The sequence below is a fragment of the Bactrocera tryoni genome, unplaced genomic scaffold, assembly GCF_016617805.1.
Source record: "Bactrocera tryoni isolate S06 unplaced genomic scaffold, CSIRO_BtryS06_freeze2 scaffold_7, whole genome shotgun sequence".
Taxonomy (NCBI): domain Eukaryota; kingdom Metazoa; phylum Arthropoda; class Insecta; order Diptera; family Tephritidae; genus Bactrocera; species Bactrocera tryoni.
Window position 1 is genome coordinate 21,129,593 of NW_024396366.1, and position 12,400 is coordinate 21,141,992.

At 38.5% G+C, this 12,400-nt stretch overlaps 2 pseudogenes; both read left to right on the forward strand.

Annotated features, from left to right (window-relative positions):
• Nucleotides 1-322: 322 nt before the first annotated feature.
• On the forward strand, nt 323-7,631 carry LOC120781844 (annotated as a pseudogene).
• A 4,117-nt stretch (nt 7,632-11,748) lies between these two features.
• Nucleotides 11,749-12,400, forward strand: LOC120781445 (annotated as a pseudogene).

Genomic DNA, 12,400 nt, shown 5'->3' on the forward strand with positions numbered 1-12,400 from the left:
TCATTATAATCGGTGCCTGCTCTAGTTTAATCGATTTTTTTGGAAGACATATTTTGCCGGCCCTAAATTGTCACTTGATATTTGTTTACATTCCATATAAAAATACAGCTGTAACTTGATATTAATTTCAAAAATGGAAAAACAAAAATATAAGAAAAGAAGTTGTTGGAGTGATAGGGCAGAAGCCCTACTAATTGAATTGTGGCAGAGCAAAATTAGTGCTTTTCGCGGTCCTAGGAAAAACAACCACATAGTGGAGGAAATGGCAATGGAGTTGCAGCGACTAGGTGTGCATTTCACGGCGAGTGAAATAAAATCGAAAATGCACAATCTTTCAAAGAGATATTAGTATGTAATTAAATTAAATTATGCAAAAATAGAGTTTCTACATATATATCATGTTTTACAGGAAAGAGAAGACAGCAGTCGGGTCAACTGGCGGTTCTCCCTCGCAGTGGCGACTTTATGATAAAATGAGAGCCGTACTGTTGCCGTACGTCAGCTACAACGCCGAGAGCTTAGTGGAGGAAAGTTTTCAATGTAAGAAACATTTGTTTTGTTCAATTCAATATATTATTTATATTTACATACATATGTACATTTTTAAAAAGGTTCTACTAACTCCGAACCATTCCAAATTTCGGTGGAAACGGCTGCGTCTTCCACATTTGTTGCTATATCTCCATTGTCGTCACCGGTTTGCCTACCATCGCCCTCAGCTATGCCGATGTCGGGTCTACGTAACCAGAACGGACCGGGATTTTTATCCGGCCAAGGACTGTCAACTCGGCAGAATTATGCCGCTACAACAACAACAACAACAACATGCCGATGTCGCCAACCGATACTTCTTCGCTACCATTACCGTCTCCCGAGCCGAGTGATTCTATTAATAAAAGAAGGAATTATTTTCAGAGCATCATATTAAAAAAATTTGAACAAATTGAAAAACAGCTCGAGAAAGCAAGTCAGGAATCCAATGAAACCAGCAAAGAAATTAAGGACTTGACAAAAAAAAAATGGTTGAAAACGACAATAAAAAAAACGAAATGATGGAACAATAACAAATGAACGATTACTTCAATTTCTAAATAAATAAAAAAATTAATGAATATAAGTATTTTTTGTTTAGTAATATACTTATGTTTAACGTTGATTTGTATTAGTTTTTATATGGAAAATAAAATTGAATTTTATTTGGTGTGTACAACTTATCTTTGATTTAATGTATATGTAATTGTGTAAAATGTAGATATTGTGATACAATATGCACATGTACTTACCAAAATATGTACAAAGTGCTGTTCGAATCATTTTTCCATTAATTGGATCACACGGATTCTGGCGTCTAGTCTCCAACTCTTCCAAAGCGCGTCACCATTTAGGGTTTAGCGTGTCGTTGTTATCATTTAAAAAATTGTGAAGGACGCAACGTGCTTTTATTATGGAGTTGGCATTCCGTACAGAGTTGTCAATTCCTTTTCCGATGCGTCGAAAGCGGGCCTTGAGGTGTCCAAAAGCATTTTCGACAACTCTACGTGTATTCGAAAGAGCGTAGTTGAATACCTTCTCACCATTATTTTGATTTACGCTAAATGGATACGGTTTCATTAGTTGTTTGCTAAATCGAAAAGCCGAATCTCCAATAATGAATACTGGCACATTTACGCCTGAAATTTCTCTAGACATTTCGCTTAGTAAAGGACAACTATCCATTTCTTTTTTAAGTGATGACGTCTCATAAATTTGAGAGTCATTACATCGCACGACACTTCCTACGTTTATGTAAGTAAAACGGTATCTGAAACAAGTAAGGAAGGGCTAAGTTCGGGTGTCACCGAACATTTTATACTCTCGCATGATAAAGTGATAATCGAGATTTCATTATACGTCATTTTCATATTTTTCAAATACCGTATTTGTGTAAAATTTTATTCCGCTATCATCATTGGTTCCTAATGTATATACTCGTATTATACAGAAAAGGCATCAGATGGAATTCAAAATAGCGTTATATTGGAAGAAGGCGTGGTTGTGAACCGATTTCACCCATGTTTCGTACATGTCATCAGGGTGTTAAGAAAATATTATATACCGAATTTCATTGAAATCGGTCTAGTAGTTCCTGAGATATGGTTTTTGATCCATAAGTGGGCGAGGCCACGCCCATTTTCAAGTTTTAAAAAAAGCCTGGGTGCAGCTTCCTTCTGCAATTTCTTCCGTAAAATTTAGTGTTTCTGACGTTTTTTGTTAGTCGGTTAAAGCACTTTTAGTGATTTTCAACATAACCTTTGTATGGGAGTTGGGCGTGGTTATTATCCGATTTCTTCCATTTTTGAACTGTATATGGAAATACCTGAAGAAAACGACTCTGTAAAGTTTGGTTGACATAGCTATAGTAGTTTCCGAGATACGTACAAAAAACTTAGGAGGGGGCGGGGCCACGCCCACTTTTCCAAAAAAATTGCGTCCAAATATGCCCCTCCCTAATGCGATCCTTTGTGCTAAATTTCACTTTAATATCTTTATTTATGGCTTAGTTATGACACTTTGTAGGTTTTCGGTTTCCGCCATTTTGTGGGCGTGGCAGTACGCCGATTTTGCCCCTCTTCGAACTTAACCTACTTATGGAGCCAAGGAATACGTGTACCAAGTTTCATCATGATATCTCAATTTTTACTCAAGTTACAGCTTGCACGGACGGACGGACGGACAGACAGACATCCAGATTTCGACTCTACTCGTCACCCTGATCACTTTGGTATATATAACCCTATATCTGACTCTTTTAGTTTTAGGACTTACAAACAACCGTTATGTGAACAAAACTATAATACTCTCCTTAGAAACTTTGTTGGTAGAGTATAAATACATTGTAAATATTACTTATGTACTTATATGTAGGCCCTGGTAGCTAGTGTGTATTTACTCAAGTTAGTTTAATATTTCATATTACTCTAATAAATAATAATAATAATTATAATAATAATAATAATAATAATAATAATAATAATAATAACAATAATAATAATAATAACAATAATATATGTATATTGAGTTTTTAGACTTTACTTAGCATCAACTAATGCCTTTATAATTATAATAATCCACAGCTTCGTCAGATGATGGATGAATCTAAATGTACATTAGCGCAAATTTAAGATTTTGTAACCAATATTTACCAATTGCTCCTAAACATTGTGGGAATCCAATTACCTCGAAACCAGTCACCAATTCGGTTATATTTTCTCTGTTTAGAGGCAACATTTTAAAACAGGCTGGCTGCAGTAATCTCCAGATTTCGGTGCAAAATTCAGTAAAATTTCGCAAACCGCAGATTTTCCTACACCGAACATGTTGGCGATACTACGATACTCTGCAGATGACCCTAAAGCAAATAATGTTATAGCCACTCTTTTCTCGATAGGAATAGCTTTTTGGTAATTTGTATCCATTTTTTGTAACGTGCGGAGGATGTCACACAATTTATCAAAGGAACTTCGGTCCATGCGAAAGTTCTCTTTAAAAAAAGCAGATCCGTTTCGTTGGCAATCGTGTTCCCAAAACTAATTCTTACGTTGCTGGAATTAATAATATCTAACTGAAAACTTTTGCATCAGTAGGCAGTTTGCATCTCAATTTATTCAGCTTTTGTTCATTTAATCTAAAACTGTTTAATCTAACCATATTTCGGAAGAGTAAGCTAACACTTTGGAGGATGGAGTCATGTGTAGAAGTGCACGCAAGTGAGGAAAGTTCTCTGATCGCCATTCACTTGGGAGTGGCCAGAAACGATTCTTTTACACATGGCTCAAGCAGCTCACTACTTCCGGTTTTTGACCAAGTATCTAAGTAGCCTAAGAACATCCGTTCGAAGGCGAGCTAAAGTGAGAAGGCGAAACATCCCCTACATAGGGTTGCGCGCTGGGTTTGGGACCCGCCACGTAAAAAACTATACCAATGAAAATCCCCTTTTGATGATGACCATGGCAAACGAAATAAGGACTACGATATAAGGGCATGCACCTGGAATGTCCGGACCCTTAATTGGGAAGGTGCCGCTGCCCAGCTGGTTGATGTCCTCGCGAAAATAAAGGCTGACATCATCGCCGTCCAAGAAATGCGATGGACGGGACAAGGACAGAGACGAGTAGGTCCTTGTGACATTTACTACAGTGACCATATAAAGGAGCGCAAGTTTGGTGTTGGATTCGTGGTGGGAGAGAGACTCCGTCGCCGAGTACTATCATTCACTCCGGTGAATGGACGTCTAGCCACAATCCGCACCAAAGCGAGGTTCTTCAACATATCGCTGATTTGCGCCCACGCCCCGACGGAAGAGAAGGACGATGTGACCAAAGATTTCTTTTATGAGTGCTTGGAGCGCACTTATGAGAGTTGCCCCTGCCACGATGTCAAAATCGTGCTTGGCGACTTTAACGCCAGGGTGGGTAAAGAAGGTATCTTTGGCACTACGGTCGGTACATTCAGCCTCCACGACGAAACATACCCAAATGGGTTGAGGCTGATCGACTTCGCCGGGGCCCGAAATATGGTTATCTGTAGTACTAGATTTCAGCATAAAAAAATTCATCAAGCTACCTGGCTGTCTCCGAATCGAAAAACTGCCAACCAGATCGATCATGTTGTGACAGACGGCAGACACGTCTCCAGTGTTTTAGATGTGCGTGCGCTCCGAGGTCCTAACATCGACTCGGATCACTATCTTGTTGCAGCCAAGATTCGCACCCGCCTCTGTGCAGCAAAAAACACACGCCAACAAACACAAGGAAGGTTCGACGTCGAGAAGCTGCAATCACAACAGACAGCCGAACGATTTTCTACTCGGCTTGCACTACTGCTCTCTGAGAGCACTCGTCATCAACTCGGTATAAGGGAACTGTGGGACGGCATTTCAAATTCCTTACGAACAGCTGCAACCGAAGCCATTGGTTTTCGGAAAGTGCAAAAGAACAGCTGGTACGACGAGGAATGCCGTGTCGCAGCGGAGAGAAAACAGGCTGCTACCTCGCAACGTTACGATCGACCAGTCGTTCCATTGCCCGACCATGAAGAAGTTCGAATATCATTTGCCCGCCAGAAGAACAACAAAGCGGCAGGGGCCGACGAATTGCCGGCCGAGCTATTCAAACACGGAGGCGAAAAACTGATAATGAGCATGCATCAGCTTCTTTGTAAAATATGGTCGGACGAAAGCATGCCCAACTATTGGAATTCAAGTGTGCTATGCCCAATCCATAAAAAAGGAGACCCCACAATCTGCGCCAACTACCGTGGGATTAGCCTCCTCAACATCGCATATAAGGTTCTATCGAGCGTATTGTGTGAAAGATTAAAGCCCACCGTCAACAAACTGATTTGACCTTATCAGTGTGGCTTCAGACCTGGAAAATCAACAACCGACCAGATATTCACCATGCGCCAAGTCTTGGAAAAGACCTTCGTCAATTTCAAAGCAGCTTTCGACAGCACGAAAAGGAGCTGCCTTTATGCCGCGATGTCTGAATTTGGTATCCCCGCAAAACTAATACGGCTGTGTAAACTGACGTTGAGTAACACCAAAAGCTCCGTCAGGATCGGGAAGGACCTCTCCGAGCCGTTCGATACCAAACGAGGTTTCAGACAAGGCGACTCCCTATCGTGCGACTTCTTCAACCTGCTTATGGAGAAAATAGTTCGAGCTGCAGAACTAAACAGAGAAGGTACCATCTTCTAAAAGAGTGTACAGCTGCTGGCGTATCATCGGCCTCAACACCCGCGCCGTTAGTTCTGCTTTCTCCAGGCTGGACAAGGAAGCACAGAAAATGGGTCTGGCAGTGAACGAGGGCAAGACGAAATATCTCCTGTCATCAAACAAACAGTCGTCGCACTCGCGACTTGGCTCTCACGTCACTTTTGACAGTCATAACTTTGAAGTTGTAGATAATTTCGTCTATTTAGGAACCAGTATTAACACCACCAACAAGTACAGCCTAGAAATCCAACGCAGGATTGCTCTTGCCAACAGGTGTTACTTTGGACTTAGTAGGCAAATGAAAAGTAAAGTCCTCTCTCGACGAACGAAAGCCAAACTCTATACCTCGCTCATAATTCCCGTCCTGCTATATGGTGCAGAGGCTTGGACGATGACATCAGCCGATGAGTCGACGTTACGAGTTTTCGAGAGAAAAATTCTGCGAAAGATTTATGGTACTTTGCGCATTGGCCACGGCGAACATCGCATTCGATGGAACGAGAGCTGTACGAGATATACGACGACAGTGACATAGTTCAGCGAATTAAAAGACAGCGGCTACGCTGGGTAGGTCATGTTGTCCGGATGGATGAAAGCACTCCAGCTCTGAAAGTATTCCACGCAGTATCCGCCGGGGGAAGTAGAGGAAGAGAAAGACCTCCACTCCGTTGGAAGGACCAAGTGGAGAAGAACCTGGCTTCGCTTGGAATATCCAATTGGCGCCATGTAGCGAAAAGAAAAAACGACTGGCGCGCTGTTGTTAACTCGGCTATAATCGCGTAAGCGGTGTCTACGCCAATTAAGAAGAAGAAGAAGCTAACACTTTAACAAGCCAAGATGGGTATTGCCTAACTCAATCTGATGTGGTTATTTGTGCAAGATTTTTTGACTACCGCTACCGAGATATACTTAAATTTTTAAAAGAAAATGGAAAACCTTTTTAAAGAATATTTTGTTATAAACTTTTACTGAGGAGTGGAGTTTCAACAGAGAGGTTCTACGCATGTACGTGACATATGTACATTGTCTTAATAATGCTCCCAGGATCAACCTTCAAGATCTTTAGACATTCCCAGATGCCATTAATTTTATTATTCTCTTGCAACCAGTTGCTACAGAGTGTTATGGTTTTGTTCACCTAACGGTTGTACGTATCATATTAAACTTATCGAGGTATATAAGAGTTGTGTTGAAAAGTTTAAATCCGGTTGACTCTCTGCCCGTCCGTCCGTTAGTGCAAGCTATAACTTGAGTTCCCCAGTAAAAAAATAAAATTCGAGTTCAAAGATGAACGTATTCGGATTACTGTCACGCCTACAAATCGCTATTAACCGAAAACATATAAAGGGCCATAACTAAACACTTATTTAAGATATAAAGCTATAATTTGGCATAATGAATTGCAGTGGCAAGGGGCACCTGTGGGAAAAAATGATAAAAAAGAAGGCAGGGCCCCGCCCTCTAACAGGTTTAATGCACATATCCCCTAAACCACTTAAGCTACAACAACCAAATTTACTGTGTACAAATCTTACAAGAACTTCTACCTATAGAGTGAAAATGGATGAAATCGGAAGATTACACCGCTCACTCCCCATATAACGGTACTGTTAAAAACCACTAAAAGCGCAAAAATTAAGTAACTGAATACGCTCGTCATTAAATTTTACCATCCAGGTGGTATGAGAAAGCTTTATGAGAGCCGGTGTGAAAAGTGGACGATGGGCGTGGCACCACCCACTTTTTGGTGAAATCAAATATCTCGGGACCCAACCAACCGATATCGACAAAATTTAGTACGTGTTCTTTTTATATTCTTATGTCACAGCGTGAAAATGAAGGAAGTCGGAAAACAACCACGCCTACTCTCATATAGCACAAATTTTTATTTCACTTGATTCGCTCTGTTTCCAGTACAAAAATCAAGAAGCAATTAATATACTATAAGAGAATAAAACTTTGTAAGAATAATGTATTTAGTGTGTACCACCTTATGCTCCTAGGTACCAAATATTTAGACCCCGGTACCTATAGTTGAATTTTTAATTTTTGAACTTAGCCATTCCTTACTTGTTGACAATTATATTTTTGCAGATGGTTTGGCGAACTACTTATGAAATTATTTAGGTTACCAAAGCATTTAGTTCAGAAAGTCTTGTACAAGATAAATAATAGGTCGACAATTTTGTCGTTTTTGTATAATATATCCCCTAATCTTTTCACCCAAATCTTACTACCTCTTCAAGAAACAACTCAAAATTTTAAATATTTGTAAATTTGTTCCAGAATTCAAAATGTTTTAAGTTCAATTTTTATTAAATAATCTCCTAGAAAGTCTTTAAATTAGACTAAGAAAAATGTGCACGAAACGTGGAAAAAGAGCTCAGGGTGTTAGCACTTCCAAAAATAAACAAAGTCAAAATTTTTTGAACTTGTATGGAGAAGATTCAACAAATAATGTCACTGAACCTGATTGTAATATTAGACTAAGTAAACCTCCTATACTATGATTTCAATTGCGTAATTATTTCCTTTAGTTCAAAGTCTAAATAATATTTTTATTATTTTTTATTAAGGCTCACACATTTGATGCACCAGCTAGAAACAATTTACCCGTTTTAAGAGTTCATTGGTGGTTGAGCTCTTTACACATTCTACCATATCTTTATCCGAACAGAGTCACAGTTTTTAATTTTAATACATTCAAAGATTCAACAATGTTGTCAATAGCATCCTTGATGTTGTAGTTTTTATATTTTAAATAGTTTTTAAATGTCTTAGTTGAAGATTTACCTTATAAGTTGCCAGGTAAGTTCGGAGTAGACGATATGCCTTAAAAATGGCTATTGCACCCTGATCCGTTGGTTGGTTCAGAGCTGTGGTATTTTTCGGAAGGTACTCAATCTTGACATCATCAGATAGGTCGATTAAATTACTTGAATGGCCTGGTGCATTATCCAAAATTAGCAAAGCCGTGTTGCCTAACTTATGACCAGAGGCGCATATATTTCGATTTTGGAAATGAACGTGCGATATCGCATTATCATTGGTGTACTGGATGATTAAGATCCTGAAGAAACAATGCTCAGAACCCGATGGAAATGGGCGCAAGCAGCGTTGACAACGGAGGTAACAAAACAATAATGCCGGGTCCAGGGTCAAAAATAATTGATTTCTACGACAAGAGATCGGTCGTACTAAAAAAACCGATATAGCCAATTTAGGGGAGGTATATCCCAGAACTAAGATGGTAGCGATAGACAAAAAGGCTAAAGGCAAGAATCTGCTTACAAGGAGGTGGAAATTCGTTAAGGCGTTCGAGGACTCCGTAGCAGAATCTGGCGTGGAGGCCAAAAGGGTCACTATGCAGATTCACTTACTGTTTTCAAAGACGAAAAGTGGTGCGGAATAAATTACGGACTCACAAAGGTGAGAATAACTACCTACAATTCGATCGCCAAGGCTGCAGACCACCTAGTATCGGAAAACGAGATGGGCGAAATCGAGGAAGATCCCATACTATACTCTCTAAACTTTAGTCGCTAAAACTATTGTGAATTCGTGTTTTACAAACTAATCTCCATCACATTAAACCAGCTACAGTAGCCTTTAACGTCGTGGCAATATAACAGCTTGGCTTTTGCCCCCATTCAGGAGCCATGAGTTAATGAGGGGCGTATATTACTGAAGCTGTTAAGTTTAGCTAAATTATCCTAAGACAAGGAAGGTTGGGATAGATATTACAGCCTGCTAAGATTACAGAAACAGGTTGAGCACATAAAATACCGGGGATTATAGTGGATAGATAGTTTTGAAGGAAAGTCAAATTGATATATAGCGAACGCGGGCAAAAGCTTACATACAAGTCAAAGAACTTCAAACAGATTAGTCTCTTTTCATTTCTCTTAAAAACGTGGGAAAGACTAATAGAAATACACATACTTTGTGACACAGTAAAGTAAATTCCCACCACTTATGCCAGTCTTCGAAATGATTTTCTTACGTACTTTTTGGAATGCCCTTCAGCTCCTTCAGCTTGGGGAATAAGAAAAAATCACATAGAGCCAAATCTGGTAAATACGTTGGTTCATTGATGGCATTCATTGCGTTTATGACTTTAACCCTCTCATGCCCGAGTTAAAATGGGCGGAACTTAAACATTTTTTAGGACAGATACATATACATTATGTTAGTCTTATCTCAAGTAGGAAGTGATACAAATTTCAAAGTCCTTAGTGTCCTGCACTTTTACAAAATTATTGTAAACAAACTAAACACTTTTCCAATGACTTATTTTTATTTATATTAACTAACTTACCCTTATTTATTTATGTTGTTCCCTTGGTTTTACAATAAAACATTTATTTTAATCTTTTTAAACAATTTTTGCGTAAACGCTTGTTTTCGCGATCTTGACAATTTCACTCTGCGAAAAACAATTACTGAATGAACCTTTGCATAGCTTACATTAGAACAATTCACTGTAAACTTACACAATACACCAGATTACATAATGCAAAAAACCGGGCGTCAAAAAAATTTAAATAACGGGACTTAGAAGAATGAAAGTGTTAAATTCGGTCACAATCATGGCTCGATGCATTATCATCGTGTAAAATTCATGAATTGTTCTTCTACAAATCCGGCCATTTTCAACAGATGTTCTAACGCAAATGTTTCATTATGGCCAAATATAACTACAGTGGTGCTCCAGTATAACGAACGCCGATATAACGAATGTTCAATATAACGAACGCTGTTTTTCAATACATTGATGACTCTATATAACGAAAGCTGGGCATTGGATGAACTCGATATTACGAATGTATGGCGTTTGTATTTGGTTTTGGTTGTATTACAACAAAAAACAATGCAGGCAGTTAAATACCCGTTAGTTCTTGTTATTATTGAGCTATTTTTTAAAGAATTCTATTTATTTTTTTATGCACGCTTTATTGTCCAGAAATATCAGTTGTAGAGTTCAAAGTGGTAAAGTGAGGATATCGCATAAATTATTTAAAAAATGCCTTCAATTCGAAAACGGCTTTGCTTGGGTGACAAATTAAAAATAATTGACGACAATAAAAAGGGAAAACCTGAAAGAAATCTCTTTGAAATATTGTATTCCAAAATCGAGTGTTTGCACAATTTTAAAAAATTTTCGGAAAGTGATAAGAAGTGTTAAAGGTACACATGCTGGCACATTGAGACGACAATCGTTAAAGAAAGGCGAATATCATAGGATGGAAAAGGCTTTATATAAGTGGCTTGTCTCCCAGCGTGAAAAGCACGTACCTATTAACAGCAATATTTTAAAAGCCAAAGCTGTGCAAAGCCATAATACAAAATATCCCAATGAAAATTTTAAGGCAAGTAATGGTTGGTTTAGTAAATTTAAAAAACGGTTTGGGATCCGAATTTTAAAAGAATCTGGCGAAAAACTGTCCTCCCAAGCTGATTTAGTGACACCGTTCAAAGAAAAATTAAATGAAATTATCGTAAAAAATAACATAAGTCTTGATGCAGTTTTCAACGCTGATGAAACTGGACTTTACTGGAAGATGTTGCTGAACCAAACTCTAGTTCACGCTAATGAAGACAGAGCACCGGGCTATCCAAGGAACGAGTTACAATTCTTGCCTGCTCAAATGCAACGGAAACAATGAAATTAAAGCCTCTTGTAATAGGAAAATCAAAAAACCCTCGTTCCTTTAAAAACAAAACACTTGCCGTGGACTATGCGCACTCAAAATCCGCGTGGATGAATATCGAAATTTTTATAAAATGGTTTTTTAGTAAATTCGTGCTTCAGGTTTGTATATTACAACAATTTTCACTTCAATACTCCTTAATAATACTTTTAATTATAGGTTGAAGATTTTCTTGAAAGTCGAAATCTACCAAAGCGAGCAATATTACTCCTGGATAACGCTCCTAGTCATCCACCTGAAGAAGATTTGGTGACTCCAGATGGAAAAATATGGACAGTGTTTATGCCACCGAATGTAACGGCTCTATTCAACCGATGGACCAGAACGCGATTCGCCTCACCAAATTATTTTGCACCGAAATTCTTTACTGAGCAGTGTAGTGCAAAAAGAAAATATAAACTCAGCGTTAAAGGACCTCACCCTTTTCAATGCAGTTCAACTTATTGCTGCAGCTTGGGAAAAAAGTTTCAGGGTTTGTTCTTCAGAAGTGTTGGAAAACATTTTAATTAATAAAACCACACCTGACGATGAAGATGATGAAGACAATATACCTCTAGCAGATTTGCGATTCAGAAAAAGACCTTTCTGTTATGGAGAGCACACTTTCTCTTTTATCCATATAATGTTTCCCCAGGTATGGTTTAACTTATGCATTTGTAGAAATAATTTAAATTAATATTCAAATAAAATTTTTAGACAAAGTTCAACACAGATGATTTGGAAGCATGGAATAGGCTAGACAATGTACTTGTAGAAGAGAACCCGAGTTCTGAAAATGAACTAGCTATAGAAATTTCAGAAGAGGAGGAAGGTGGTACCGCTGCAGTTGTAGCTGTGCCGCCAATAAAGCATACTGATGCCATCGACTGCTTTGAGAAGTGTATCAAATGGTCTAAAGAAAACAACGTGGAACAGGAAAAAATATTTTTATTGA